We start from the raw sequence: 12255 nt of genomic DNA on the forward strand, positions 1-12255 counted from the left end.
AGAAGGTTTCAAAGATGTTCTTTTGCAATAATTGTACATTTAGGGAAGCATTATCATGTATGTCTTGCAAGTGAAATTTAATTTGTTCCCAGTTGTAAGCACTATAGTTGAACTGAACAGGAGTGATACAAAATTGTGTAGAATTCAAATCACATTTTAGTATTACTTGTTTTTGTAAATCTATTAATGGATCTCTGACTCATTGGATGGCTGTTTTTAGTTCTTGTATTTCATCTTAAATTTCCTTATCTGAGCCTGAGTGGCCCACATAATATGAGCATCTTTGGTCCAATTTTGAATAAAGTTTTGTGTTTGAATTTAGGTTTGTAAAGTGATGTCTGCAACAACCGCAGTAATGCAAATTGCTATTAATCCCAAAATGCCAAGACTTAACCATCAAATGAATTGTTTAGATCGCCAGAATAATTTAGTGAGTAGCTGGGAGGCAAGTCCTGCCATGGGACCCTCTTTCCAGGGATTCATTTTTCAAAGAAACAGAGGAATTAAGACAAGTATACATTTTGTAATCTATACAAGTCACAAAGCTTAGAGTCTTATTAAATTGTAAGTTCTCTATAGCTATAACAAAAGGAAGAGGAACACAAGCTTGTATAAAATATGAGTGATTATAATGAAAGGAGTAGTTACTATGAGTTGAGTAGCAAGCCCAGCAGAGCTGTACCAGCTGAAGTCATGCCCGTCAGGGACCAGCTGTTGAAGCGCTCCTGGCCCTTTTGGCTCTCGGTGGTTGTATTGTTTTCACAGAGTTTCACAGAAGTGTCCCAGCCGCCGTTCTCCTGGATCCAAGACTCTAGGTGGTCATTTAGGTAGGTGGCCATCCAAGTTGTGCTTTGACTCACCAATACTTGTGTCTCCTTGTCTATGCTTTCCATGCATAGTGCCCCACTGAAGGAAAAAAAGGCCACAATGCGACCCCAGTTCACCCCGTCCTGGAGGAGTTCATACATCATCTGTTCAAAGCTCTGATATGCTGTCCCTGGGGTGATGTGGAGCTGGGACGTCTGGTCGCTGAATGCCTGTTGCTACCTCAGTTGAAACTCATTGCCTGCCTCCCTCAGGGCTTGCTTTTCTGTTGTCACGGGGATCACTTTCCAGGCGTCCAAGCTTCTGCTGTGGCCAGTGGCTCCATTCACCACAGGGCTATCCTCCAGGTGCCAAGATGGGTTGTCATTGATGGCATTGGGGTTTCCATATCTGATTTTGTCCCTTCCGAGGCCTCAGTTCTGTTCTCTTCCACATCATTAAATCGACTCCAGCTGTATCCTTTCTGGGAAAGCTTGTAAGAGAGAAAGTCAACCACCAGCCGTCGGTTGCTCTGAGACATTTTCATAATAAAGATGGGTTTCACCAGTCTATTGTCTAAAATACCTGTAGTAAAAAAGGGGGTTATGTATATAGGTCCAATAAATATGATTAATTAATTCAACTTGAGTGGGGGAAGCAAAGCAAGCATAGCAACAAAAATATTTCTGGAGGCATTCCCTGTTGAGAAACCAGATTTTTAGCTTGATTGGTAAGGGTTTTTGTTTATCCCTAGGTAAGGAGATGATAAGGTCGATGACATTGAGGGTGGTGTTTCTTGCAGGTTTTTTAGAGTCGCATGGCTTGTATTGGAGTTTTTTTCTTCCCAGGAATTTAGCCATTTTTTCCCTCTATTTTGAACACCAGATGCTCCCCTGGGGCAGATCTTTCAAAGAGAAAGCCAACTGATTTCGTTGGATCTATCTGGAGAAATATAAGCATACCCCTTTCCCTGTAAGATAAATTTCCTAAATTTCTATTGTTTAGTTAGCCCATCTTGATACCAACCAGGCAGAGGAAGAGAAGTGTCTTTCAATTCTAAGAAATGTTTTTCTGCTTATGTCAAGATACCTCCTTGTGATAAGTTTTAAAAAATTTAAAACAAATAAAGCTGTATTAACAATAGTTATAGGATTAAAGAATATCTTGCGTTTGGAATCTAGTGAAGTCTGCTCTGGATAGAGAAGATAGAATTGTTCCTGTTTATTCCTCCTTTTTTAATGTTTTTATTTGTAGTTTCAGTGTGTGAAATGGGGGAGGTGTTGTCCCTAATAATAGATTGTAATTCAAGAAAAAGTTGTTGAATACTAGATTGATTAGAATTTATGGTAGAAGTTTTTATATTTTTTAAATACAAAAACTGAATATGAGGAGTCAGAAATTATATTGATAGGATAAGGATGTAGGTGAATAACCTGAATAAGAGCATATAATTTATTTTGTTGAGTAGAATGAAATTTAGTATAAAAGACTTTATATTTTTTGAGAGACCAAAATGCGGCTTTGGTGTTTTTAGTCGCATCTATATAGAAAACATCAGCTTGAGGTATAGGTTGTGATGCAACAATGTGAGAGATAATAAATGTAATATTTTTGAAGAAATTTCAAAGTTTATTAGAGGGATAATGAAATGAAATTTTTAAAAAATAGTCTGAGAAGGCTATTTGGAAATTGGTAGAAGTTTGTAATGTATTTTTAAATTCAGCTTTATTAATAGGCAATATAATTTGGTGAAGATAGGAGCCAATTAAAGTCTTAGTTATATATTTTTGTTGATAATTATTAGAGCGATCAAATCAAGATAGGGCGTAAGTGACTTTGTCTCTTCAAAATGGGTATGCTGCTGCTGCTAAGTTGCTTCAGTCGTATCCGACTCTGTGCGACCCCATAGATGGCAGCCCACTAGGCTCCTCTGTCCCTGGGATTCTCCAGGCAAGAATACTGGAGTGGGTTGCCATTTCCTTCTCCAATGCATGAAAGTGAAAAGTGAAAGTGCAGTCGCTCAGTCATGCCCGACTCTTAGTGACCCCATGGACTGGAGCCTACCAGACTCCTTCATCCATGGGATTTTCCAGGCAAGAGTACTGGAGTGGGGTGCCATTGCTTTCTCCCAAAATGGGTATATATCCGTTTTATTGGGTGTTCTTGTTGGGCAAGAAGTCTTGTGGGAGAATGGAGAGAGAGGAGTATAAACAACTCTAAAGGTAATTCAAGTCTAATATGAATAAGAAATTGTTTTTGTATAATTTATTTTGTATTAAACAGAGTTTGTGTGTGTGTGTGTGTGTGTGTCTTGTGAAAGTGAATGAGGGCTATTTAAATCAGGATCTCCTTTTAAAGTATTTGGTGGCTCAGATGGTAAAGTGTCTGCATGAAATGCGGTAGACTCAAGTTTGATCCCTAGGTCGGGAAGATCCCTTGGAGAAGGAAATGGCAACCCACTCCAGTACTCTTGCCTGGAAAATCCCATGGACCGAGGAGGCTTGTAGGCTACAGTCCATGGAGTTGCGAAGAGTTGGTCACGACTGAACAACTGCACTTTTAAAGAGGGTCTAGTCCAGTTTATATTGTCTAAAAGGTTTTGAAAATCATTCAAGGTTGATAATTTGTCAACATGAATCTGTGTTAGTTGGGGAGTAATATGTTGTCTATTAACAATATATCTTAAGTAATGGTAAGGTCTAGAGGTTTGAATCTTTTTAGGGGCAATTATTAATCTAGAATCTTTTAAGCATTGTTGAGCTATGTCAAACATTTGTTGAGTTTTTAAAACAGATGGAGCCAAAAAAAAATATGGTGAAGTCACTCAGTCACGTCTGACTCTTTGTGACCCCGTGGACTGTAGCCTACCAGGCTTCTCCATCCATGTGATTCTCCAGGCAAGAATACTGGAGTGGGTTACCATTTCCTTCTCCAGGGGATCTTCCCGACCCAGGGATCAAACCCGGGTCTCCTGCATTGGAGGCAGACGCTTTAATCTCTGAGCCACCATCATCTATATAATGAATAACAAGAAAGTCAGGAAATTGTTTTTTCACAGGTTCAAAAGCTTTGGCTACATAATATTGACATATGGTAGAAGAATTCACCAGTTTTTAAGGCAATACAGTCTATTGATATCATTTATGGGGCCCAACATGATTAGGAAAAGGAAGAGAGAAGGCAAATCTTTCTTGGTCTAGAGGGTGTAAAGGTATAGTAAAAAAGCAACTCTGTACATTTATAATAACACTACGTCAGTTTTGAGGAATAAAGGTAGGTGATGGAATTTTTGGCGGCAATGTACCCATAGGTTTTATAGATGCATTAACTTTTTGAAGGTCTGTTAAAAGATGTCACTTGTCAGTTTTTTTTATTACAAAAATAGGAGAATTTCAAGGAGAACAAGATTTTTTAATATGTTTTAATTTTAAATGTGTATCAATAAGCTTCTTAGTAGCTTTTAGTTTCTCTTTTTTAAGGGGCCATTGTTTTGTCTAAATAGGCTTGTCACCTTTTCAAGTTATTTTAATAATTGTATTGTTTGTTAAGTGAGCAGTAGCCCCTAGGGAAAATGTGGAATGCATATTTGAGTTTGTCATTACACAAGTAAATCTCTTTATTAAATTAAGAGGTGCATCTATAATGTAGGGTCATAATGCTGTAGGCTGGCCTGTTGGTCCCTCATATGGATAAATTTGGACATTTTGATAAACCTCTTGTATTTTGGCTTGAGAAACTCCTGTAATTTGGCAAGAAATTTTCTGTATAGGCCAAGATTTGGGACATAAATGTTTGGAAATAATAGTAATATCAGATCTAGTATCAAGGAGACCAGAAAATTTTTTGCCATTGATTTTGATATTTACATTTGGTTGGGTATATTCAGATATTATTGATGTCCATAAGGATTGTTTTTGATCTGAATTGTCCAATCCATCTGTCTGTACATCATTAGAGGAGTTAATAGAAATGTAAGATAAAGGAAGTAATTGAGCAATTTTGTCTCTATTTTTGAATTGTCATAATATCTGAGATGACATCATAATTTGAATTTCTCCCTTATAATCTGAATCAGTTACTCTAGGGTGAACAGTATTGGCCAAATAAAAGACCGAAGTTTTGTGGGGGTAGGGGTCCAAAAAGTCCAGTAGGTATTTTAGTAGGGACTCCATGAGCTTCCTGATGTTCAAGCTGGTTTTAGAAAAGGCAGAGGAACCAGAGATCAAATTTCCAGCATCTGCTGGATCATGGAAAAAGCAAGAGAGTTCCAGAAAAACATCTATTTCTGCTTTATTGACTATGCCAAAGCCTTTGACTGTGTGGATCACAATCAACTGTGGAAAATTCTGAAAGAGATGGGAATACCAGACCACCTGATCTGCCTCTTGAGAAATCTGTATGCAGGTCAGGAAGCAACAGTTAGAACTGGACATGGAACAACAGACTGGTTCCAAATAGGAAAAGGAGTATGTCAAGGCTGTATATTGTCACCCTGCTTATTTAACTTCTATGCAGAGTACCTCATGAGAAATGCTGGACTGGAAGAAAACACAAGCTGGAATCAAGATTGCCGGGAGAAATATCAATAACCTCAGATATGCAGATGACACCACCCTTATGGCAGAAAGTGAAGAGGAACTAAAAAGCCTCTTGATGAAAGTGAAAGTGGAGAGTGAAAAAGTTGGCTTAAAGCTCAACATTCAGAAGATGAAGATCATGGCATCCGGTCCCATCACTTCATGGGAAATAGATGGGGAAACAGTGGAAACAGTGTCAGACTTTATTTTATGGGGGCTCCAAAATCACTGCAGATGGTGACTGCAGCCATGAAATTAAAAGACGCTTACTCCTTGGAAGGAAAGTTATGACCAACCTAGAGAGCATATTCAAAAGCAGAGACATTACTTTGCCAACAAAGGTCTATGTAGTCAAGGCTATGGTTTTTGCAGTGGTCATGTATGGATGTGAGAGTTGGACTGTGAAGAAAGCTGAGCGCTGAAGAATTGATGCTTTTGAACTGTGGTGTTGGAGAAGACTCTTGAGAGTCCCTTGGACTGCAAGGAGATCCAACCAGTCCATTCTGAAGGAGATCAGCCTTGGGTGTTCTTTAGAAGGAATGATGCTAAAGCTGAAACTCCAGTACTTTGGCCACCTCATGCGAAGAGTTGACTCATTGGAAAAGACTTTGATGCTGGGAGGGATTGAGGGCAGGAGAAAAAGGGGACGACAGAGGATGAGATGGCTGGATGGCATCACCGACTCGATGGATGTGAGTTTGACTGAACTCTGGGAGATGGTGATGGACAGGGAGGCCTGGCATGCTGCAATTCATGGGGTCGCAAAGAGTTGGACATGACTGAGGGACTGAACTGAACTGAACTGACATACATCAACTTCAAAATTGCAAAATTACACACACCTGGAAACTCCAATAAATGACTGGAACTACTGTTTGTGATTAAAGTGACTATTAGTAAAAAAATCAGCACAAGTCTATTCTCTATGTCTGTTTCTTCACTCTTGCCCTGTAAATGGGGAGAGGGGAGGAGAGGGTGAGATGTATGGAAAGAGTAAGAGGGAAACTTACATTACCACATGTAAAATAGATAGCCAACAGGAATTTGCTATGTGGCTCAGGAAACTCAAACAGGGGCTCTGTATCAACCTCCAGCAGTGGGATGGGTGGGGGGAGATGGGACGGAGGCTCAAAAGGGAGGGGTTATATGTATACCTAAGGCTGACTCATGTTGAGGTTTGACAGAAAACAGCAAAATTCTATAAAGCAATTATCCTTCAATAAAAAATAAATTACAAAAAAAAAAAAAAAAACAAACAGCAGAGTTCATGAGACTGTCAGCATTTTCCTTTAGTGTCAAGAGACTTATACTCCTTTCAGTAAAGTTTAAGAATTTGGAGAGAGATAAAAGTTGTATTCTGTTTGACTAAATTACTGGTTAAGCTTTGCAGTAACTGAGTTATGGATAATTAGCTCATTTATGTCATGCAATCTCTTTGGCATATATAGTATTTCAGAACTAGATTATTATATAACATACATTTGTAAGCAGCAGTGTTTTAAAGCTAAGTGTCTTTAGGTGCCTTTTGGTAACATATGGTCTCAGGGCCCTAAATGTACACATTTACCTCAATTTGTCTAAGGAGAACTAAAGTTTTCCCACAAATCCTGTGAGTGATAAATCTGATAACATTTCCTTGATTGTGAAGAAAGAGCTAAATTTAATGCTATACTTCCCCTTAACATACTATATTTTATGGTATTCATTTTGAGTAATAACTTTAGTTTTGGTTCCACTTTATCAAAACATGCTTATTTGTGCTTTCTAACATTTTATCTTTCTATCTGCCCTATTTCTCTGAAAACTTCCATATATACATACAGTGGAGCTTAAGTGCCTAGGCTCTAGAGACAAAGAGCCTTTGTTCACTCCCAGCTCTGCCTCTTACTGTGTAACTTTTAGACCATAGCCTTCTCGTGTTTGTTTTCTCATCTGTAAAACATAGATTTTAAGAGGATCTTCATAGGGTCATTGAAGGCTTAAGTTATAGTGGTGCATGTAGAACAAGAACTAGCACTTAGTTATAAGTATTAGCTACTAATCAGACTTTATTTTTTGGGGCTCCAAAATCACTGCAGATGGTGATTGCAGCCATGAAATTAAAAGGTGCTTACTCCTTGGAAGAAAAGTTATAACCAACCTAGACAGCCTATTCAAAAGCAGAGGCATTACTTTGCCAACAAAGGTCCATCTAGTCGAGGCTATGGTTTTTCCAGTGATCATGTATGGATGTGAGAGTTGGACTGTGAAGTAAGCTGAGCATCGAACAATTGACGCTTTTGAACTGTGGTGTTGGAGAAGACTCTTGAGAGTCCCTTGGACTGCAAGGAGGTCCAACCAGTACACCCTAAAGGCGATCAGTCCTGGGTGTTCATTGGAAGGACTGATGTTGAAACTCCAGTACTTTGGCCACCTCATGCGAAGAGTTGACTCATTGGAAAAGACCCGATACTGGGAGGAATTGGGGGCAGGAGGAGAAGGGAATGACAGAGGATGAGATGGCTGGATGGCATTACCTACTTGATGGACATGAGTTTGAGTGAACTGCAGGAGTTGGTGATGAACAGGGAGACCTGGCGTGCTGCAATTCATGGGGTCGGAAAGAGTCAGACACGACTGAGTGACTGAACTAACTGACTGACTGACTAATAATAATGACAATTTTACACTTGTTGGATATCAACAATTAAATGAAAAATAGTAAAAACTAAAATAACAAATAAACTGAGATATTTGGAAATAAGCAAAACAATAGAATGTTGTTAAATATTTAGGGATGGGTTTTAAGTGTCATGAGATCTGACACTTATAGAATTTTTATTAAAAAGAAATTACAAATGCAAAATCAGAAATAAAAGTAGGTGCAATTTGCTAACTTGTCTGAAAACTAGTGACAGGTTGTTTGTTTCTTTGTTTGTTTGTTTTAACAACAGTGAAATAATACTGTCTCAACCTTGCTCAGAGATAATATTATCTGGCTGCAGTGATCTACATTATAATTTATTTCAAAGTTTGAAAATAAAATTACTTTCAGAGATTTTAAATTAGCATTAGGACTTATGTTGGTTTGTTCATAAACTTGTAGCTTTCATTTTGACAGGCATAGTGACTTTACTGTAGTCAGATCTGTTGGATAAGGAATGAAAATTGCTGTCCTCTCTTCCTTACCTCTTTCATTTACTTATTTTTCAATGAAAGATAGTTGCTTTACAATGTTGTGTTGGTCTCTGCCTCACAGCAATGCGAATCAGCCATAAGCCTATATACGTCCTCTGCCCCAAACCTCCCGACCCCGTCCCACCCGGCTCCGAGGTCCCGGAGCACAGGGTTGGCCTCCCTGGGTTGCCCAGAAGCCCAGCCCCGACTGCATCCCTTAAGGTGACACGTGTTTCAGTGCTACACTGTCGGGCCATCCCGCCCTGTCTTCCCCCTCCGCCGAGCCCAGAGTCTGTTCTGTATTCTGCGTCTCTATTTGTGCCCTGAAAATAAGTTCATCAACAGCTTTTTCACCAATGTATGTACCGCCGCCACTTTGCAGAGGCAACTGAGTCCATGTACACCATCAGATCAGATCAGATCAGTCTCTCAGTCGTGTCCGATTCTTTGAGACCCCATGAATCACAGCATACCAGGCCTCCCTGTCCATCACCAACTCCCGGAGTTCACTCAGACTCATGTCCATCGAGTCAGTGATGCCATTCAGCCATCTCATCCTCTGTCGTCCCCTTCTCCTCTTGCCCCCAATCCCTCCCAGCATCAGAGTCTGTTCCAGTGAGTCAAGTCTTCGCATGAGGTGGCCAAAGTACTGGAGTTTCAGCTTTAGCATCACTCCTTCCAAAGAAATCCCAGGGCTGATCTCCTTCAGAATGCACTGGTTGGATCTCCTTGCAGTCCAAGGGACTCTCAAGAGTCTTCTTCAACACCACAGTTCAAAAGCATCAATTCTTCGGCGCTCAGCCTTCTTCACAGTCCGACTCTCGCATCCATACATGACCACTGCAAAAACCATAGCCTTGACTAGACGGGCCTTTGTTGGCAAAGTAATGTCTCTGCTTTTGAATATGCTATCTAGGTTGGTCATAACTTTCCTTCCAAGGAGTAAGCGTCTTTTAATTTCATGGCTGCAGTCACCATCTGCACTGATTTTGGAGCCCAGAAAAATAAAGTTTGACACTGTTTCCACTGTTTCCCCATCTATTTCCCATGAAGTGATGGGACCGGATGCCATGATCTTCATTTTCTGAATGTTGAGCTTTAAGCCAACTTTTTCACTCTCCACTTTCACCTTCATCAAGAGGCTTTTTAGTTCCTCTTCACTTTCTGCCATAAGGGTGGTGTCATCTGCATATCTGAGGTTATTGATATTTCTCCTGGCAATCTTGATTCCAGCTTGTGTTTCTTCCAGTCCAGCATTTCTCATGATGTACTCTGCATATAAGTTAAATAAACAGGGTGACAATATACAGCCTTGATGTACTCCTTTTCCTATTTGGAACCAGTCTGTTGTTCCATGTCCAGTTCTAACTGTTGCTTCCTGACCTGCGTACAAGTTTCTCAAGAGGCAGATTAGGTGGTCTGGTATTCCCATCTCTTTCAGAATGTTCCACAGTTGATTGTGATCCACACAGTCAAAGGTTTTGGCATAGTCAATAAGGCAGAAATAGATGTTTTTCTGGAACTCTCTTGCTTTTTCTATGATCCAGCGGATGCTGGCAATTTGATCTCTGGTTCCTCTGCCTTTTCTAAAACCAGCTTGAACATCTGGAAGTTCACGGTTCACATATTGCTGAAGGCTGGCTTGGAGAATTTTGAGCATTATTTTACTAGCATGTGAGATGAGAGCAATTGTATGGTAGTTTGAGCATTCTTTGGCATTGACTTTCTTTGGGATTGGAATGAAAACTGATCTTTTCCAGTCCTGTGGCCACTGCTGAGTTTTCCAAATTTGCTGGCATATTGAGTGCAGCACTTTCACAGCATCATCTTTCAGGATTTGGAATAGATCAACTGGAATTCCATCACCTCCACTAGCTTTGTTCATAGTGATGCTTTCTAAGGCCCACTTGACTTCACATTCCAGGATGTCTGGCTCTAGGTCAGTGATCACACCATCGTGATTATCTTGGTCAGGAAGATCTTTTTTGTACAGTTCTTCTGTGTATTCTTGCCATCTCTTCTTAATATCTTCTGCTTCTGTTAGGTCCATACCATTTCTGTCCTTTATCAAGCCCATCTTTGCATGAAATATTCCCTTGGCATCTCTGATTTTCTTGAAGAGATCTCTAGTCTTTCCCATTCTGTTGTTTTCCTCTATATCTTTGCATTGATCGATGAAGAAGACTTTCTTATCTCTTCTTGCTATTCTTTGGAACTCTGCATTCAGATGCTGATATCTTTCCTTTTTTCCTTTGCTTTTCACTTCTCTCCTTTTCACAGCTATTTGTAAGACCCCCCAGACAGCCATTTTGCTTTTTTGCATTTCTTTTCCACGGGGATGGTCTTGATCCCTGTTTCCTGTACAATGTCATGAACCTCATTCCATAGTTCATCAGGCACTCTATCAGATCTAGTCCCTTAAATCTATTTCTCACTTCCACTGTATAATAATAAGGGATTTGATTTAGGTCATACCTGAATAGTCTAGTGGTTTTCCCTACTTTCTTCAATTTCAGTCTGAATTGGCAATAAGGAGTTCATGTTCTGAGCCACGGTCAGCTCCTGGTCTTATTTTTTGCTGACTGTATAGAGCTTCTCCATCTTTGGCTGCAAAGAATATAATCAATCTTATTTTGGTGTTGACCATCTGGTGATGTCCATGTGTAGAGTCTTCTCTTGTGTTGTTGGAAGAGGGTGTTTGTTATGACCAGTGCATTTTCTTGGCAAAACTCTATCAGTCTTTGCCCTGCTTCATTCCGTATTCCAAGGCCAAATTTGCCTGTCACTCCAGGTGTTTCTTGACTTCCTACTTTTTCATTCCAGTCCCCTATAATGAAAAGGACATCTTTTTTGGGTGTTAGTTCTAAAAGGTCTTGTAGGTCTTCATAGAACCGTTCAACTTCAGCTTCTTCAGCATTACTGGTTGGGGCATAGACTTGGATTACTGTGATATTGAATGGTTTGCCTTGGAAACGAACAGAGATCATTCTGTCATTTTTGAGAGCTGTAAGAAGGCAGTTAGCAACAAGGACTAGCAGCTGGGTCCTCAACCAAGTGGACTGTGGCAGACTCTGGCCAGGCCTACTGTACTGGAATCAGTAGATTGAAGGGCTCAATAAGAAATAAAACAAAACGAATTTAGTTAATAATCACTACTCTGTGAGAGTTACATAGCTATGCAGTTTGGCCCCCTAGAAGAGCTATGAACCCAGATTCCAGATTGGGGCACATGGCTTAAGTTGAATAAAGTCACAGTTTCTGTCGTATTGGTACCAATCCTTGAGGACCACATGCTGCGTCACCATTCCCATCTTACAAACTGTAATAAAACCGTAAACGTCAGTGACCCCAAAGTCTTAGGTGCCTCTAAGTGGATCTATCACTCTAAGAAGACAGAAAAGCCTGCTGAACTTTCACATGTGCTTCCACTGAAGTTCATGACATTGTACAGGAGACAGGGATCAAGAATATCCCCATGGAAAAGAAATGCAAAAAAGAAAAATGGCTGTCTGAGGAGGCCTTACAAATAGCTGTGAAAAGAAGAGAAGTGAAAAGCAAAGGAGAAAAGGAAAATTATAAGCATCTGAATGCAGAGTTCCAAAGAATAGCAAGAACAGATAAGAAAGCCTTCCTCAGCGATCAATGCAAAGAAATAGAGGAAAACAACAGAATATGAAAGACTAGAGATCTCTTCAAGAAAATTAGACATACCAAGGGA

The 12255-nt window shown here is 39.9% G+C and overlaps 1 pseudogene; it reads right to left on the reverse strand.

The window, feature by feature from the left end:
* Nucleotides 1–647: 647 nt before the first annotated feature.
* On the reverse strand, nt 648–1345 carry LOC102265360 (bcl-2-like protein 1; annotated as a pseudogene).
* Nucleotides 1346–12255: the final 10910 nt, after the last annotated feature.

The sequence above is a fragment of the Bos mutus genome, chromosome 7 (assembly GCF_027580195.1).
Source record: "Bos mutus isolate GX-2022 chromosome 7, NWIPB_WYAK_1.1, whole genome shotgun sequence".
In the NCBI taxonomy this organism is placed as follows: Eukaryota; Metazoa; Chordata; class Mammalia; order Artiodactyla; family Bovidae; genus Bos; species Bos mutus.